The sequence below is a fragment of the Ambystoma mexicanum genome, chromosome 6p, assembly GCF_040938575.1.
Source record: "Ambystoma mexicanum isolate Mex_15411 chromosome 6p, UKY_AmexF1_1, whole genome shotgun sequence".
NCBI classification, from domain to species: domain Eukaryota; kingdom Metazoa; phylum Chordata; class Amphibia; order Caudata; family Ambystomatidae; genus Ambystoma; species Ambystoma mexicanum.
Genome location: NC_090935.1, coordinates 30,566,029 through 30,584,403, shown reverse-complemented (window position 1 = coordinate 30,584,403; position 18,375 = coordinate 30,566,029). Strand labels below are relative to the sequence as shown.

At 55.3% G+C, this 18,375-nt stretch overlaps 10 non-coding genes across 10 annotated transcripts; all 10 read right to left on the bottom strand.

Annotated features, from left to right (window-relative positions):
- Positions 1-258: 258 nt before the first annotated feature.
- Positions 259-365, bottom strand: LOC138512358 (U6 spliceosomal RNA). Its single transcript, XR_011281202.1, has one exon. It is a non-coding gene; the product is annotated as a U6 spliceosomal RNA (small nuclear RNA).
- A 1,734-nt stretch (positions 366-2,099) lies between these two features.
- LOC138511859 (U6 spliceosomal RNA) lies at positions 2,100-2,206 on the bottom strand. Its single transcript, XR_011280750.1, has one exon. It is a non-coding gene; the product is annotated as a U6 spliceosomal RNA (small nuclear RNA).
- Positions 2,207-3,954: 1,748 nt separating this feature from the next.
- LOC138511858 (U6 spliceosomal RNA) lies at positions 3,955-4,061 on the bottom strand. The gene has a single exon (XR_011280749.1). It is a non-coding gene; the product is annotated as a U6 spliceosomal RNA (small nuclear RNA).
- A 1,748-nt stretch (positions 4,062-5,809) lies between these two features.
- Positions 5,810-5,916, bottom strand: LOC138511857 (U6 spliceosomal RNA). Its single transcript, XR_011280748.1, has one exon. It is a non-coding gene; the product is annotated as a U6 spliceosomal RNA (small nuclear RNA).
- Positions 5,917-7,654: 1,738 nt separating this feature from the next.
- On the bottom strand, positions 7,655-7,761 carry LOC138511856 (U6 spliceosomal RNA). Its single transcript, XR_011280747.1, has one exon. It is a non-coding gene; the product is annotated as a U6 spliceosomal RNA (small nuclear RNA).
- A 1,748-nt stretch (positions 7,762-9,509) lies between these two features.
- Positions 9,510-9,616, bottom strand: LOC138511855 (U6 spliceosomal RNA). The gene has a single exon (XR_011280746.1). It is a non-coding gene; the product is annotated as a U6 spliceosomal RNA (small nuclear RNA).
- Positions 9,617-11,365: 1,749 nt separating this feature from the next.
- On the bottom strand, positions 11,366-11,472 carry LOC138511854 (U6 spliceosomal RNA). The gene has a single exon (XR_011280745.1). It is a non-coding gene; the product is annotated as a U6 spliceosomal RNA (small nuclear RNA).
- A 1,748-nt stretch (positions 11,473-13,220) lies between these two features.
- On the bottom strand, positions 13,221-13,327 carry LOC138512352 (U6 spliceosomal RNA). The gene has a single exon (XR_011281196.1). It is a non-coding gene; the product is annotated as a U6 spliceosomal RNA (small nuclear RNA).
- A 1,748-nt stretch (positions 13,328-15,075) lies between these two features.
- On the bottom strand, positions 15,076-15,182 carry LOC138511853 (U6 spliceosomal RNA). The gene has a single exon (XR_011280744.1). It is a non-coding gene; the product is annotated as a U6 spliceosomal RNA (small nuclear RNA).
- A 1,733-nt stretch (positions 15,183-16,915) lies between these two features.
- LOC138511852 (U6 spliceosomal RNA) lies at positions 16,916-17,022 on the bottom strand. The gene has a single exon (XR_011280743.1). It is a non-coding gene; the product is annotated as a U6 spliceosomal RNA (small nuclear RNA).
- Positions 17,023-18,375: the final 1,353 nt, after the last annotated feature.

Here is an 18,375-nt window from a genome sequence, read left to right as displayed (position 1 = left end):
GTAGGGCCTAGAAGCAGTGAAGCTTGAGGGGCTGTGCGCTCTTTGCCATGAGCCCCTAGAGGCGGATCATATAGAAAGCGCTATATAGAAATGAGCAGCCAGCAGAGGACAAGGCAGCCGCTCTTGGTGCAGCACAGAGAGGATCAAGAGAAACGGGAAGGGCTTCCGCGGCAGCGAGCAAGCACAAGACCAGCACGGGAGCGGGGCCCCTTTTATTCTGTCAATAAAAGGTATTTCTCTCCTGGCACGCACGTGTCTAAAAATATGGAACGCTTCACGAATTTGCGTGTCATCCTTGCGCAGAGGCCATGCTAATCTTCTCTGTATCGTTCCAATTTTAGTATATGTGCTGCCGAAGCGAGCACACACTTGGGGCTGAACTGGCCAGTGTATAAAAGCCAGCGCATCGGCTGCCTATTGACCTAGGTTGACTTGTTATGCTCTAACTTTGGCAAGAAACTGTTTGGTTCTGGGGCCGGTATGGAACCAAGAGGCAAAGACCAACGACCCAAGCTTCCTCGCTGCTGGTTTGGCCCAAAAGGAAAGGTTCCGTGTGCTTGGCTATTGCAATGCAGGAAGAAAGGATCATGGTCCAGGCTGCATGCAAAGTGGCACCTCCCGTCATAATGCCTGGGTGATGGGTGCTGTGTGCCTGGACGCATCACAATAGTCCCACAAGCCAGAGAAAAGCCAGAGGGCCTGTGAGGGTTTGCTTGGGGGGGGCCCTGTTGAATTCCAGGATAGGCAAGGTGAGGCAGCGGCCTAGTGCGCGGACCCCCGAGAGCCCCGGATTGCTGCTGCCCCCGCCTTCAAGCAAGAGATGCATTTTCAAACCGATGTAAGTTTACGTTTGGCTGCTGGCTTCAGCGACGGTGGCTTCAAAGTCCCGCCGGGTCTGCTTTCCTTTGGTAGGGCCAGGAAGCCTCTTACAACAGGTATTGGCTGCCTGTCGCCTGCTTTTATCAACTGTGCCAGGACGTGAGCCTTGTGTGTTACAAAATCAGGACAGCAGGCATTGCAGTGGCTCCTGCTTCAGAAAGGCACCTTGAAGAACAGCACTAGGAGCTAACGGAGGGCACCAGAGGTATGGGGGCCAGTGGTGCAATGGATAAGGCGCCTGACTAGGAGTCAGAAGGTTGTGGGTTCCTCTGCCATCCGGCTGGGCTCCCAACTCTGTGCTTTGTTTCTTTGAATTACATTTAAATTCCCTTGGCCTTCACTGCTCGCAATAGACTTTTGATTTTATGTGGGGCGGGCCCGTTTGCACAGCAAGGAAACACCAGGCGCCATCTCGAAGCACCACCAGTAGGGGTCCCTCCAGAAGGCCCCAACAAGCAGCAGATGATTTCTATGCATGTGTGCGTCCTGTCCTTCAATGGGTGGGGGTTGGCTTGTGTTGGACACAGTCCCAGGGCAGCCCTTCACGTCCCTGATCGGCCACGATCGGCCAGAGACCGCAGGCGAGCCTTCTCGGGACCTCAGCAACTGAGGGGCACATTTCCAAATGAGGGAGACATTTCCAGAAAGCGCACCAGGGAACGGCTCAGCCTCTGCTTCGTGGCCTAACCCAGCCTGGTCCTTCTCCAACCATCTGGGAGCTGTCCAAAAGCCGGTGGGCCTGGCGGAATGGGCTCCCAGCAGGCCCTGGCTGACTGGTGATTTGCATACACACAGACACACGCACGCACGCACACTCTCTCTCGTGCTATCTGCTGCCTTTCAGACCCTGCCACCCCTCGCTTGCTTTAAAGGAGCAGTTGGCGAATGACACTGAGCAAAGAATGCACAAGTGGGTAAAGAGATCACACACCTAGAGGCAGCCAGCTCTCATGAAGAGTAGGGCCTAGAAGCAGTGAAGCTTGAGGGGCTGTGCGCTCTTTGCCATGAGCCCCTAGAGGCGGATCATATAGAAAGCGCTATATAGAAATGAGCAGCCAGCAGAGGACAAGGCAGCCGCTCTCGGTGCAGCACAGCACAGAGAGGATCAAGAGAAACGGGAAGGGCTTCCGCGGCAGCGAGCAAGCACAAGACCAGCACGGGAGCGGGGCCCCTTTTATTCTGTCAATAAAAGGTATTTCTCTCCTGGCACGCACGTGTCTAAAAATATGGAACGCTTCACGAATTTGCGTGTCATCCTTGCGCAGGGGCCATGCTAATCTTCTCTGTATCGTTCCAATTTTAGTATATGTGCTGCCGAAGCGAGCACACACTTGGGGCTGAACTGGCCAGTGTATAAAAGCCAGCGCATCGGCTGCCTATTGACCTAGGTTGACTTGTTATGCTCTAACTTTGGCAAGAAACTGTTTGGTTCTGGGGCCGGTATGGAACCAAGAGGCAAAGACCAACGACCCAAGCTTCCTCGCTGCTGGTTTGGCCCAAAAGGAAAGGTTCCGTGTGCTTGGCTATTGCAATGCAGGAAGAAAGGATCATGGTCCAGGCTGCATGCAAAGTGGCACCTCCCGTCATAATGCCTGGGTGATGGGTGCTGTGTGCCTGGACGCATCACAATAGTCCCACAAGCCAGAGAAAAGCCAGAGGGCCTGTGAGGGTTTGCTTGGGGGGGGCCCTGTTGAATTCCAGGATAGGCAAGGTGAGGCAGCGGCCTAGTGCGCGGACCCCCGAGAGCCCCGGATTGCTGCTGCCCCCGCCTTCAAGCCAGAGATGCATTTTCAAACCGATGTAAGTTTACGTTTGGCTGCTGGCTTCAGCGACGGTGGCTTCAAAGTCCCGCCGGGTCTGCTTTCCTTTGGTAGGGCCAGGAAGCCTCTTACAACAGGTATTGGCTGCCTGTCGCCTGCTTTTATCAACTGTGCCAGGACGTGAGCCTTGTGTTTTACAAAATCAGGACAGCAGGCATTGCAGTGGCTCCTGCTTCAGAAAGGCACCTTGAAGAACAGCACTAGGAGCTAACGGAGGGCACCAGGGGTATGGGGGCCAGTGGTGCAATGGATAAGGCGCCTGACTAGGAGTCAGAAGGTTGTGGGTTCCACTGCCATCCGGCTGGGCTCCCAACTCTGTGCTTTGTTTCTTTGAATTACATTTAAATTCCCTTGGCCTTCACTGCTCGCAATAGACTTTTGATTTTATGTGGGGCGGGCCCGGTTGCACAGCAAGGAAACACCAGGCGCCATCTCGAAGCACCACCAGTAGGGGTCCCTCCAGAAGGCCCCAACAAGCAGCAGATGATTTCTATGCATGTGTGCGTCCTGTCCTTCAATGGGTGGGGGTTGGCTTGTGTTGGACACAGTCCCAGGGAAGCCCTTCACGTCCCTGATCGGCCACGATCGGCCAGAGACCTCTCTGTGAGCGCCGCAGGTGAGCCTTCTCGGGACCTCAGCAACTGAGGGGCACATTTCCAAATGAGGGAGACATTTCCAGAAAGCGCACCAGGGAACGGCTCGGCCTCTGCTTCGTGGCCTAACCCAGCCTGGTCCTTCTCCAACCATCTGGGAGCTGTCCAAAAGCCGGTGGGCCTGGCGGAATGGGCTCCCAGCAGGCCCTGGCTGACTGGTGATTTGCATACACACAGACACACGCACGCACGCACACTCTCTCTCGTGCTATCTGCTGCCTTTCAGACCCTGCCACCCCTCGCTTGCTTTAAAGGAGCAGTTGGCGAATGACACTGAGCAAAGAATGCACAAGTGGGTAAAGAGATCACACACCTAGAGGCAGCCAGCTCTCATGAAGAGTAGGGCCTAGAAGCAGTGAAGCTTGAGGGGCTGTGCGCTCTTTGCCATGAGCCCCTAGAGGCGGATCATATAGAAAGCGCTATATAGAAATGAGCAGCCAGCAGAGGACAAGGCAGCCGCTCTCGGTGCAGCACAGCACAGAGAGGATCAAGAGAAACGGGAAGGGCTTCCGCGGCAGCGAGCAAGCACAAGACCAGCACGGGAGCGGGGCCCCTTTTATTCTGTCAATAAAAGGTATTTCTCTCCTGGCACGCACGTGTCTAAAAATATGGAACGCTTCACGAATTTGCGTGTCATCCTTGCGCAGGGGCCATGCTAATCTTCTCTGTATCGTTCCAATTTTAGTATATGTGCTGCCGAAGCGAGCACACACTTGGGGCTGAACTGGCCAGTGTATAAAAGCCAGCGCATCGGCTGCCTATTGACCTAGGTTGACTTGTTATGCTCTAACTTTGGCAAGAAACTGTTTGGTTCTGGGGCCGGTATGGAACCAAGAGGCAAAGACCAACGACCCAAGCTTCCTCGCTGCTGGTTTGGCCCAAAAGGAAAGGTTCCGTGTGCTTGGCTATTGCAATGCAGGAAGAAAGGATCATGGTCCAGGCTGCATGCAAAGTGGCACCTCCCGTCATAATGCCTGGGTGATGGGTGCTGTGTGCCTGGACGCATCACAATAGTCCCACAAGCCAGAGAAAAGCCAGAGGGCCTGTGAGGGTTTGCTTGGGGGGGGCCCTGTTGAATTCCAGGATAGGCAAGGTGAGGCAGCGGCCTAGTGCGCGGACCCCCGAGAGCCCCGGATTGCTGCTGCCCCCGCCTTCAAGCCAGAGATGCATTTTCAAACCGATGTAAGTTTACGTTTGGCTGCTGGCTTCAGCGACGGTGGCTTCAAAGTCCCGCCGGGTCTGCTTTCCTTTGGTAGGGCCAGGAAGCCTCTTACAACAGGTATTGGCTGCCTGTCGCCTGCTTTTATCAACTGTGCCAGGACGTGAGCCTTGTGTGTTACAAAATCAGGACAGCAGGCATTGCAGTGGCTCCTGCTTCAGAAAGGCACCTTGAAGAACAGCACTAGGAGCTAACGGAGGGCACCAGGGGTATGGGGGCCAGTGGTGCAATGGATAAGGCGCCTGACTAGGAGTCAGAAGGTTGTGGGTTCCACTGCCATCCGGCTGGGCTCCCAACTCTGTGCTTTGTTTCTTTGAATTACATTTAAATTCCCTTGGCCTTCACTGCTCGCAATAGACTTTTGATTTTATGTGGGGCGGGCCCGGTTGCACAGCAAGGAAACACCAGGCGCCATCTCGAAGCACCACCAGTAGGGGTCCCTCCAGAAGGCCCCAACAAGCAGCAGATGATTTCTATGCATGTGTGCGTCCTGTCCTTCAATGGGTGGGGGTTGGCTTGTGTTGGACACAGTCCCAGGGCAGCCCTTCACGTCCCTGATCGGCCACGATCGGCCAGAGACCTCTCTGTGAGCGCCGCAGGCGAGCCTTCTCGGGACCTCAGCAACTGAGGGGCACATTTCCAAATGAGGGAGACATTTCCAGAAAGCGCACCAGGGAACGGCTCAGCCTCTGCTTCGTGGCCTAACCCAGCCTGGTCCTTCTCCAACCATCTGGGAGCTGTCCAAAAGCCGGTGGGCCTGGCGGAATGGGCTCCCAGCAGGCCCTGGCTGACTGGTGATTTGCATACACACAGACACACGCACGCACGCACACTCTCTCTCGTGCTATCTGCTGCCTTTCAGACCCTGCCACCCCTCGCTTGCTTTAAAGGAGCAGTTGGCGAATGACACTGAGCAAAGAATGCACAAGTGGGTAAAGAGATCACACACCTAGAGGCAGCCAGCTCTCATGAAGAGTAGGGCCTAGAAGCAGTGAAGCTTGAGGGGCTGTGCGCTCTTTGCCATGAGCCCCTAGAGGCGGATCATATAGAAAGCGCTATATAGAAATGAGCAGCCAGCAGAGGACAAGGCAGCCGCTCTCGGTGCAGCACAGCACAGAGAGGATCAAGAGAAACGGGAAGGGCTTCCGCGGCAGCGAGCAAGCACAAGACCAGCACGGGAGCGGGGCCCCTTTTATTCTGTCAATAAAAGGTATTTCTCTCCTGGCACGCACGTGTCTAAAAATATGGAACGCTTCACGAATTTGCGTGTCATCCTTGCGCAGGGGCCATGCTAATCTTCTCTGTATCGTTCCAATTTTAGTATATGTGCTGCCGAAGCGAGCACACACTTGGGGCTGAACTGGCCAGTGTATAAAAGCCAGCGCATCGGCTGCCTATTGACCTAGGTTGACTTGTTATGCTCTAACTTTGGCAAGAAACTGTTTGGTTCTGGGGCCGGTATGGAACCAAGAGGCAAAGACCAACGACCCAAGCTTCCTCGCTGCTGGTTTGGCCCAAAAGGAAAGGTTCCGTGTGCTTGGCTATTGCAATGCAGGAAGAAAGGATCATGGTCCAGGCTGCATGCAAAGTGGCACCTCCCGTCATAATGCCTGGGTGATGGGTGCTGTGTGCCTGGACGCATCACAATAGTCCCACAAGCCAGAGAAAAGCCAGAGGGCCTGTGAGGGTTTGCTTGGGGGGGGCCCTGTTGAATTCCAGGATAGGCAAGGTGAGGCAGCGGCCTAGTGCGCGGACCCCCGAGAGCCCCGGATTGCTGCTGCCCCCGCCTTCAAGCCAGAGATGCATTTTCAAACCGATGTAAGTTTACGTTTGGCTGCTGGCTTCAGCGACGGTGGCTTCAAAGTCCCGCCGGGTCTGCTTTCCTTTGGTAGGGCCAGGAAGCCTCTTACAACAGGTATTGGCTGCCTGTCGCCTGCTTTTATCAACTGTGCCAGGACGTGAGCCTTGTGTGTTACAAAATCAGGACAGCAGGCATTGCAGTGGCTCCTGCTTCAGAAAGGCACCTTGAAGAACAGCACTAGGAGCTAACGGAGGGCACCAGGGGTATGGGGGCCAGTGGTGCAATGGATAAGGCGCCTGACTAGGAGTCAGAAGGTTGTGGGTTCCACTGCCATCCGGCTGGGCTCCCAACTCTGTGCTTTGTTTCTTTGAATTACATTTAAATTCCCTTGGCCTTCACTGCTCGCAATAGACTTTTGATTTTATGTGGGGCGGGCCCGGTTGCACAGCAAGGAAACACCAGGCGCCATCTCGAAGCACCACCAGTAGGGGTCCCTCCAGAAGGCCCCAACAAGCAGCAGATGATTTCTATGCATGTGTGCGTCCTGTCCTTCAATGGGTGGGGGTTGGCTTGTGTTGGACACAGTCCCAGGGCAGCCCTTCACGTCCCTGATCGGCCAGAGACCTCTCTGTGAGCGCCGCAGGCGAGCCTTCTCGGGACCTCAGCAACTGAGGGGCACATTTCCAAATGAGGGAGACATTTCCAGAAAGCGCACCAGGGAACGGCTCGGCCTCTGCTCCGTGGCCCAACCCAGCCTGGTCCTTCTCCAACCAGCTGGGAGCTGTCCAAAAGCCGGTGGGCCTGGCGGAATGGGCTCCCAGCAGGCCCTGGCTGACTGGTGATTTGCATACACACAGACACACGCACGCACGCACACTCTCTCTCGTGCTATCTGCTGCCTTTCAGACCCTGCCACCCCTCGCTTGCTTTAAAGGAGCAGTTGGCGAATGACACTGAGCAAAGAATGCACAAGTGGGTAAAGAGATCACACACCTAGAGGCAGCCAGCTCTCATGAAGAGTAGGGCCTAGAAGCAGTGAAGCTTGAGGGGCTGTGCGCTCTTTGCCATGAGCCCCTAGAGGCGGATCATATAGAAAGCGCTATATAGAAATGAGCAGCCAGCAGAGGACAAGGAAGCCGCTCTCGGTGCAGCACAGCACAGAGAGGATCAAGAGAAACGGGAAGGGCTTCCGCGGCAGCGAGCAAGCACAAGACCAGCACGGGAGCGGGGCCCCTTTTATTCTGTCAATAAAAGGTATTTCTCTCCTGGCACGCACGTGTCTAAAAATATGGAACGCTTCACGAATTTGCGTGTCATCCTTGCGCAGGGGCCATGCTAATCTTCTCTGTATCGTTCCAATTTTAGTATATGTGCTGCCGAAGCGAGCACACACTTGGGGCTGAACTGGCCAGTGTATAAAAGCCAGCGCATCGGCTGCCTTTTGACCTAGGTTGACTTGTTATGCTCTAACTTTGGCAAGAAACTGTTTGGTTCTGGGGCCGGTATGGAACCAAGAGGCAAAGACCAACGACCCAAGCTTCCTCGCTGCTGGTTTGGCCCAAAAGGAAAGGTTCCGTGTGCTTGGCTATTGCAATGCAGGAAGAAAGGATCATGGTCCAGGCTGCATGCAAAGTGGCACCTCCCGTCATAATGCCTGGGTGATGGGTGCTGTGTGCCTGGACGCATCACAATAGTCCCACAAGCCAGAGAAAAGCCAGAGGGCCTGTGAGGGTTTGCTTGGGGGGGGCCCTGTTGAATTCCAGGATAGGCAAGGTGAGGCAGCGGCCTAGTGCGCGGACCCCCGAGAGCCCCGGATTGCTGCTGCCCCCGCCTTCAAGCCAGAGATGCATTTTCAAACCGATGTAAGTTTACGTTTGGCTGCTGGCTTCAGCGACGGTGGCTTCAAAGTCCCGCCGGGTCTGCTTTCCTTTGGTAGGGCCAGGAAGCCTCTTACAACAGGTATTGGCTGCCTGTCGCCTGCTTTTATCAACTGTGCCAGGACGTGAGCCTTGTGTGTTACAAAATCAGGACAGCAGGCATTGCAGTGGCTCCTGCTTCAGAAAGGCACCTTGAAGAACAGCACTAGGAGCTAACGGAGGGCACCAGGGGTATGGGGGCCAGTGGTGCAATGGATAAGGCGCCTGACTAGGAGTCAGAAGGTTGTGGGTTCCACTGCCATCCGGCTGGGCTCCCAACTCTGTGCTTTGTTTCTTTGAATTACATTTAAATTCCCTTGGCCTTCACTGCTCGCAATAGACTTTTGATTTTATGTGGGGCGGGCCCGGTTTCACAGCAAGGAAACACCAGGCGCCATCTCGAAGCACCACCAGTAGGGGTCCCTCCAGAAGGCCCCAACAAGCAGCAGATGATTTCTATGCATGTGTGCGTCCTGTCCTTCAATGGGTGGGGGTTGGCTTGTGTTGGACACAGTCCCAGGGCAGCCCTTCACGTCCCTGATCGGCCACGATCGGCCAGAGACCTCTCTGTGAGCGCCGCAGGCGAGCCTTCTCGGGACCTCAGCAACTGAGGGGCACATTTCCAAATGAGGGAGACATTTCCAGAAAGCGCACCAGGGAACGGCTCAGCCTCTGCTTCGTGGCCTAACCCAGCCTGGTCCTTCTCCAACCATCTGGGAGCTGTCCAAAAGCCGGTGGGCCTGGCGGAATGGGCTCCCAGCAGGCCCTGGCTGACTGGTGATTTGCATACACACAGACACACGCACGCACGCACACTCTCTCTCGTGCTATCTGCTGCCTTTCAGACCCTGCCACCCCTCGCTTGCTTTAAAGGAGCAGTTGGCGAATGACACTGAGCAAAGAATGCACAAGTGGGTAAAGAGATCACACACCTAGAGGCAGCCAGCTCTCATGAAGAGTAGGGCCTAGAAGCAGTGAAGCTTGAGGGGCTGTGCGCTCTTTGCCATGAGCCCCTAGAGGCGGATCATATAGAAAGCGCTATATAGAAATGAGCAGCCAGCAGAGGACAAGGCAGCCGCTCTCGGTGCAGCACAGCACAGAGAGGATCAAGAGAAACGGGAAGGGCTTCCGCGGCAGCGAGCAAGCACAAGACCAGCACGGGAGCGGGGCCCCTTTTATTCTGTCAATAAAAGGTATTTCTCTCCTGGCACGCACGTGTCTAAAAATATGGAACGCTTCACGAATTTGCGTGTCATCCTTGCGCAGGGGCCATGCTAATCTTCTCTGTATCGTTCCAATTTTAGTATATGTGCTGCCGAAGCGAGCACACACTTGGGGCTGAACTGGCCAGTGTATAAAAGCCAGCGCATCGGCTGCCTATTGACCTAGGTTGACTTGTTATGCTCTAACTTTGGCAAGAAACTGTTTGGTTCTGGGGCCGGTATGGAACCAAGAGGCAAAGACCAACGACCCAAGCTTCCTCGCTGCTGGTTTGGCCCAAAAGGAAAGGTTCCGTGTGCTTGGCTATTGCAATGCAGGAAGAAAGGATCATGGTCCAGGCTGCATGCAAAGTGGCACCTCCCGTCATAATGCCTGGGTGATGGGTGCTGTGTGCCTGGACGCATCACAATAGTCCCACAAGCCAGAGAAAAGCCAGAGGGCCTGTGAGGGTTTGCTTGGGGGGGGCCCTGTTGAATTCCAGGATAGGCAAGGTGAGGCAGCGGCCTAGTGCGCGGACCCCCGAGAGCCCCGGATTGCTGCTGCCCCCGCCTTCAAGCCAGAGATGCATTTTCAAACCGATGTAAGTTTACGTTTGGCTGCTGGCTTCAGCGACGGTGGCTTCAAAGTCCCGCCGGGTCTGCTTTCCTTTGGTAGGGCCAGGAAGCCTCTTACAACAGGTATTGGCTGCCTGTCGCCTGCTTTTATCAGCTGTGCCAGGACGTGAGCCTTGTGTGTTACAAAATCAGGACAGCAGGCATTGCAGTGGCTCCTGCTTCAGAAAGGCACCTTGAAGAACAGCACTAGGAGCTAACGGAGGGCACCAGGGGTATGGGGGCCAGTGGTGCAATGGATAAGGCGCCTGACTAGGAGTCAGAAGGTTGTGGGTTCCACTGCCATCCGGCTGGGCTCCCAACTCTGTGCTTTGTTTCTTTGAATTACATTTAAATTCCCTTGGCCTTCACTGCTCGCAATAGACTTTTGATTTTATGTGGGGCGGGCCCGGTTGCACAGCAAGGAAACACCAGGCGCCATCTCGAAGCACCACCAGTAGGGGTCCCTCCAGAAGGCCCCAACAAGCAGCAGATGATTTCTATGCATGTGTGCGTCCTGTCCTTCAATGGGTGGGGGTTGGCTTGTGTTGGACACAGTCCCAGGGCAGCCCTTCACGTCCCTGATCGGCCACGATCGGCCAGAGACCACTCTGGTGAGCGCCGCAGGCGAGCCTTCTCGGGACCTCAGCAACTGAGGGGCACATTTCCAAATGAGGGAGACATTTCCAGAAAGCGCACCAGGGAACGGCTCGGCCTCTGCTTCGTGGCCTAACCCAGCCTGGTCCTTCTCCAACCATCTGGGAGCTGTCCAAAAGCCGGTGGGCCTGGCGGAATGGGCTCCCAGCAGGCCCTGGCTGACTGGTGATTTGCATACACACAGACACACGCACGCACGCACACTCTCTCTCGTGCTATCTGCTGCCTTTCAGACCCTGCCACCCCTCGCTTGCTTTAAAGGAGCAGTTGGCGAATGACACTGAGCAAAGAATGCACAAGTGGGTAAAGAGATCACACACCTAGAGGCAGCCAGCTCTCATGAAGAGTAGGGCCTAGAAGCAGTGAAGCTTGAGGGGCTGTGCGCTCTTTGCCATGAGCCCCTAGAGGCGGATCATATAGAAAGCGCTATATAGAAATGAGCAGCCAGCAGAGGACAAGGAAGCCGCTCTCGGTGCAGCACAGCACAGAGAGGATCAAGAGAAACGGGAAGGGCTTCCGCGGCAGCGAGCAAGCACAAGACCAGCACGGGAGCGGGGCCCCTTTTATTCTGTCAATAAAAGGTATTTCTCTCCTGGCACGCACGTGTCTAAAAATATGGAACGCTTCACGAATTTGCGTGTCATCCTTGCGCAGGGGCCATGCTAATCTTCTCTGTATCGTTCCAATTTTAGTATATGTGCTGCCGAAGCGAGCACACACTTGGGGCTGAACTGGCCAGTGTATAAAAGCCAGCGCATCGGCTGCCTTTTGACCTAGGTTGACTTGTTATGCTCTAACTTTGGCAAGAAACTGTTTGGTTCTGGGGCCGGTATGGAACCAAGAGGCAAAGACCAACGACCCAAGCTTCCTCGCTGCTGGTTTGGCCCAAAAGGAAAGGTTCCGTGTGCTTGGCTATTGCAATGCAGGAAGAAAGGATCATGGTCCAGGCTGCATGCAAAGTGGCACCTCCCGTCATAATGCCTGGGTGATGGGTGCTGTGTGCCTGGACGCATCACAATAGTCCCACAAGCCAGAGAAAAGCCAGAGGGCCTGTGAGGGTTTGCTTGGGGGGGGCCCTGTTGAATTCCAGGATAGGCAAGGTGAGGCAGCGGCCTAGTGCGCGGACCCCCGAGAGCCCCGGATTGCTGCTGCCCCCGCCTTCAAGCCAGAGATGCATTTTCAAACCGATGTAAGTTTACGTTTGGCTGCTGGCTTCAGCGACGGTGGCTTCAAAGTCCCGCCGGGTCTGCTTTCCTTTGGTAGGGCCAGGAAGCCTCTTACAACAGGTATTGGCTGCCTGTCGCCTGCTTTTATCAACTGTGCCAGGACGTGAGCCTTGTGTGTTACAAAATCAGGACAGCAGGCATTGCAGTGGCTCCTGCTTCAGAAAGGCACCTTGAAGAACAGCACTAGGAGCTAACGGAGGGCACCAGGGGTATGGGGGCCAGTGGTGCAATGGATAAGGCGCCTGACTAGGAGTCAGAAGGTTGTGGGTTCCACTGCCATCCGGCTGGGCTCCCAACTCTGTGCTTTGTTTCTTTGAATTACATTTAAATTCCCTTGGCCTTCACTGCTCGCAATAGACTTTTGATTTTATGTGGGGCGGGCCCGGTTTCACAGCAAGGAAACACCAGGCGCCATCTCGAAGCACCACCAGTAGGGGTCCCTCCAGAAGGCCCCAAAAAGCAGCAGATGATTTCTATGCATGTGTGCGTCCTGTCCTTCAATGGGTGGGGGTTGGCTTGTGTTGGACACAGTCCCAGGGCAGCCCTTCACGTCCCTGATCGGCCACGATCGGCCAGAGACCTCTCTGTGAGCGCCGCAGGCGAGCCTTCTCGGGACCTCAGCAACTGAGGGGCACATTTCCAAATGAGGGAGACATTTCCAGAAAGCGCACCAGGGAACGGCTCAGCCTCTGCTTCGTGGCCTAACCCAGCCTGGTCCTTCTCCAACCATCTGGGAGCTGTCCAAAAGCCGGTGGGCCTGGCGGAATGGGCTCCCAGCAGGCCCTGGCTGACTGGTGATTTGCATACACACAGACACACGCACGCACGCACACTCTCTCTCGTGCTATCTGCTGCCTTTCAGACCCTGCCACCCCTCGCTTGCTTTAAAGGAGCAGTTGGCGAATGACACTGAGCAAAGAATGCACAAGTGGGTAAAGAGATCACACACCTAGAGGCAGCCAGCTCTCATGAAGAGTAGGGCCTAGAAGCAGTGAAGCTTGAGGGGCTGTGCGCTCTTTGCCATGAGCCCCTAGAGGCGGATCATATAGAAAGCGCTATATAGAAATGAGCAGCCAGCAGAGGACAAGGCAGCCGCTCTCGGTGCAGCACAGCACAGAGAGGATCAAGAGAAACGGGAAGGGCTTCCGCGGCAGCGAGCAAGCACAAGACCAGCACGGGAGCGGGGCCCCTTTTATTCTGTCAATAAAAGGTATTTCTCTCCTGGCACGCACGTGTCTAGAAATATGGAACGCTTCACGAATTTGCGTGTCATCCTTGCGCAGGGGCCATGCTAATCTTCTCTGTATCGTTCCAATTTTAGTATATGTGCTGCCGAAGCGAGCACACACTTGGGGCTGAACTGGCCAGTGTATAAAAGCCAGCGCATCGGCTGCCTATTGACCTAGGTTGACTTGTTATGCTCTAACTTTGGCAAGAAACTGTTTGGTTCTGGGGCCGGTATGGAACCAAGAGGCAAAGACCAACGACCCAAGCTTCCTCGCTGCTGGTTTGGCCCAAAAGGAAAGGTTCCGTGTGCTTGGCTATTGCAATGCAGGAAGAAAGGATCATGGTCCAGGCTGCATGCAAAGTGGCACCTCCCGTCATAATGCCTGGGTGATGGGTGCTGTGTGCCTGGACGCATCACAATAGTCCCACAAGCCAGAGAAAAGCCAGAGGGCCTGTGAGGGTTTGCTTGGGGGGGGCCCTGTTGAATTCCAGGATAGGCAAGGTGAGGCAGCGGCCTAGTGCGCGGACCCCCGAGAGCCCCGGATTGCTGCTGCCCCCGCCTTCAAGCCAGAGATGCATTTTCAAACCGATGTAAGTTTACGTTTGGCTGCTGGCTTCAGCGACGGTGGCTTCAAAGTCCCGCCGGGTCTGCTTTCCTTTGGTAGGGCCAGGAAGCCTCTTACAACAGGTATTGGCTGCCTGTCGCCTGCTTTTATCAACTGTGCCAGGACGTGAGCCTTGTGTGTTACAAAATCAGGACAGCAGGCATTGCAGTGGCTCCTGCTTCAGAAAGGCACCTTGAAGAACAGCACTAGGAGCTAACGGAGGGCACCAGGGGTATGGGGGCCAGTGGTGCAATGGATAAGGCGCCTGACTAGGAGTCAGAAGGTTGTGGGTTCCACTGCCATCCGGCTGGGCTCCCAACTCTGTGCTTTGTTTCTTTGAATTACATTTAAATTCCCTTGGCCTTCACTGCTCGCAATAGACTTTTGATTTTATGTGGGGCGGGCCCGGTTGCACAGCAAGGAAACACCAGGCGCCATCTCGAAGCACCACCAGTAGGGGTCCCTCCAGAAGGCCCCAACAAGCAGCAGATGATTTCTATGCATGTGTGCGTCCTGTCCTTCAATGGGTGGGGGTTGGCTTGTGTTGGACACAGTCCCAGGGCAGCCCTTCACGTCCCTGATCGGCCACGATCGGCCAGAGACCTCTCTGTGAGCGCCGCAGGCGAGCCTTCTCGGGACCTCAGCAACTGAGGGGCACATTTCCAAATGAGGGAGACATTTCCAGAAAGCGCACCAGGGAACGGCTCAGCCTCTGCTTCGTGGCCTAACCCAGCCTGGTCCTTCTCCAACCATCTGGGAGCTGTCCAAAAGCCGGTGGGCCTGGCGGAATGGGCTCCCAGCAGGCCCTGGCTGACTGGTGATTTGCATACACACAGACACACGCACGCACGCACACTCTCTCTCGTGCTATCTGCTGCCTTTCAGACCCTGCCACCCCTCGCTTGCTTTAAAGGAGCAGTTGGCGAATGACACTGAGCAAAGAATGCACAAGTGGGTAAAGAGATCACACACCTAGAGGCAGCCAGCTCTCATGAAGAGTAGGGCCTAGAAGCAGTGAAGCTTGAGGGGCTGTGCGCTCTTTGCCATGAGCCCCTAGAGGCGGATCATATAGAAAGCGCTATATAGAAATGAGCAGCCAGCAGAGGACAAGGCAGCCGCTCTCGGTGCAGCACAGCACAGAGAGGATCAAGAGAAACGGGAAGGGCTTCCGCGGCAGCGAGCAAGCACAAGACCAGCACGGGAGCGGGGCCCCTTTTATTCTGTCAATAAAAGGTATTTCTCTCCTGGCACGCACGTGTCTAAAAATATGGAACGCTTCACGAATTTGCGTGTCATCCTTGCGCAGGGGCCATGCTAATCTTCTCTGTATCGTTCCAATTTTAGTATATGTGCTGCCGAAGCGAGCACACACTTGGGGCTGAACTGGCCAGTGTATAAAAGCCAGCGCATCGGCTGCCTATTGACCTAGGTTGACTTGTTATGCTCTAACTTTGGCAAGAAACTGTTTGGTTCTGGGGCCGGTATGGAACCAAGAGGCAAAGACCAACGACCCAAGCTTCCTCGCTGCTGGTTTGGCCCAAAAGGAAAGGTTCCGTGTGCTTGGCTATTGCAATGCAGGAAGAAAGGATCATGGTCCAGGCTGCATGCAAAGTGGCACCTCCCGTCATAATGCCTGGGTGATGGGTGCTGTGTGCCTGGACGCATCACAATAGTCCCACAAGCCAGAGAAAAGCCAGAGGGCCTGTGAGGGTTTGCTTGGGGGGGGCCCTGTTGAATTCCAGGATAGGCAAGGTGAGGCAGCGGCCTAGTGCGCGGACCCCCGAGAGCCCCGGATTGCTGCTGCCCCCGCCTTCAAGCCAGAGATGCATTTTCAAACCGATGTAAGTTTACGTTTGGCTGCTGGCTTCAGCGACGGTGGCTTCAAAGTCCCGCCGGGTCTGCTTTCCTTTGGTAGGGCCAGGAAGCCTCTTACAACAGGTATTGGCTGCCTGTCGCCTGCTTTTATCAACTGTGCCAGGACGTGAGCCTTGTGTGTTACAAAATCAGGACAGCAGGCATTGCAGTGGCTCCTGCTTCAGAAAGGCACCTTGAAGAACAGCACTAGGAGCTAACGGAGGGCACCAGGGGTATGGGGGCCAGTGGTGCAATGGATAAGGCGCCTGACTAGGAGTCAGAAGGTTGTGGGTTCCACTGCCATCCGGCTGGGCTCCCAACTCTGTGCTTTGTTTCTTTGAATTACATTTAAATTCCCTTGGCCTTCACTGCTCGCAATAGACTTTTGATTTTATGTGGGGCGGGCCCGGTTGCACAGCAAGGAAACACCAGGCGCCATCTCGAAGCACCACCAGTAGGGGTCCCTCCAGAAGGCCCCAACAAGCAGCAGATGATTTCTATGCATGTGTGCGTCCTGTCCTTCAATGGGTGGGGGTTGGCTTGTGTTGGACACAGTCCCAGGGCAGCCCTTCACGTCCCTGATCGGCCAGAGACCTCTCTGTGAGCGCCGCAGGCGAGCCTTCTCGGGACCTCAGCAACTGAGGGGCACATTTCCAAATGAGGGAGACATTTCCAGAAAGCGCACCAGGGAACGGCTCGGCCTCTGCTCCGTGGCCCAACCCAGCCTGGTCCTTCTCCAACCAGCTGGGAGCTGTCCAAAAGCCGGTGGGCCTGGCGGAATGGGCTCCCAGCAGGCCCTGGCTGACTGGTGATTTGCATACACACAGACACACGCACGCACGCACACTCTCTCTCGTGCTATCTGCTGCCTTTCAGACCCTGCCACCCCTCGCTTGCTTTAAAGGAGCAGTTGGCGAATGACACTGAGCAAAGAATGCACAAGTGGGTAAAGAGATCACACACCTAGAGGCAGCCAGCTCTCATGAAGAGTAGGGCCTAGAAGCAGTGAAGCTTGAGGGGCTGTGCGCTCTTTGCCATGAGCCCCTAGAGGCGGATCATATAGAAAGCGCTATATAGAAATGAGCAGCCAGCAGAGGACAAGGCAGCCGCTCTTGGTGCAGCACAGAGAGGATCAAGAGAAACGGGAAGGGCTTCCGCGGCAGCGAGCAAGCACAAGACCAGCACGGGAGCGGGGCCCCTTTTATTCTGTCAATAAAAGGTATTTCTCTCCTGGCACGCACGTGTCTAAAAATATGGAACGCTTCACGAATTTGCGTGTCATCCTTGCGCAGGGGCCATGCTAATCTTCTCTGTATCGTTCCAATTTTAGTATATGTGCTGCCGAAGCGAGCACACACTTGGGGCTGAACTGGCCAGTGTATAAAAGCCAGCGCATCGGCTGCCTATTGACCTAGGTTGACTTGTTATGCTCTAACTTTGGCAAGAAACTGTTTGGTTCTGGGGCCGGTATGGAACCAAGAGGCAAAGACCAACGACCCAAGCTTCCTCGCTGCTGGTTTGGCCCAAAAGGAAAGGTTCCGTGTGCTTGGCTATTGCAATGCAGGAAGAAAGGATCATGGTCCAGGCTGCATGCAAAGTGGCACCTCCCGTCATAATGCCTGGGTGATGGGTGCTGTGTGCCTGGACGCATCACAATAGTCCCACAAGCCAGAGAAAAGCCAGAGGGCCTGTGAGGGTTTGCTTGGGGGGGGCCCTGTTGAATTCCAGGATAGGCAAGGTGAGGCAGCGGCCTAGTGCGCGGACCCCCGAGAGCCCCGGATTGCTGCTGCCCCCGCCTTCAAGCCAGAGATGCATTTTCAAACCGATGTAAGTTTACGTTTGGCTGCTGGCTTCAGCGACGGTGGCTTCAAAGTCCCGCCGGGTCTGCTTTCCTTTGGTAGGGCCAGGAAGCCTCTTACAACAGGTATTGGCTGCCTGTCGCCTGCTTTTATCAACTGTGCCAGGACGTGAGCCTTGTGTGTTACAAAATCAGGACAGCAGGCATTGCAGTGGCTCCTGCTTCAGAAAGGCACCTTGAAGAACAGCACTAGGAGCTAACGGAGGGCACCAGGGGTATGGGGGCCAGTGGTGCAATGGATAAGGCGCCTGACTAGGAGTCAGAAGGTTGTGGGTTCCACTGCCATCCGGCTGGGCTCCCAACTCTGTGCTTTGTTTCTTTGAATTACATTTAAATTCCCTTGGCCTTCACTGCTCGCAATAGACTTTTGATTTTATGTGGGGCGGGCCCGGTTGCACAGCAAGGAAACACCAGGCGCCATCTCGAAGCACCACCAGTAGGGGTCCCTCCAGAAGGCCCCAACAAGCAGCAGATGATTCCTATGCATGTGTGCGTCCTGTCCTTCAATGGGTGGGGGTTGGCTTGTGTTGGACACAGTCCCAGGGCAGCCCTTCACGTCCCTGATCGGCCAGAGACCTCTCTGTGAGCGCGGCAGGCGAGCCTTCTCGGGACCTCAGCAACTGAGGGGCACATTTCCAAATGAGGGAGACATTTCCAGAAAGCGCACCAGGGAACGGCTCAGCCTCTGCTTCGTGGCCTAACCCAGCCTGGTCCTTCTCCAACCATCTGGGAGCTGTCCAAAAGCCGGTGGGCCTGGCGGAATGGGCTCCCAGCAGGCCCTGGCTGACTGGTGATTTGCATACACACAGACACACGCACGCACGCACACTCTCTCTCGTGCTATCTGCT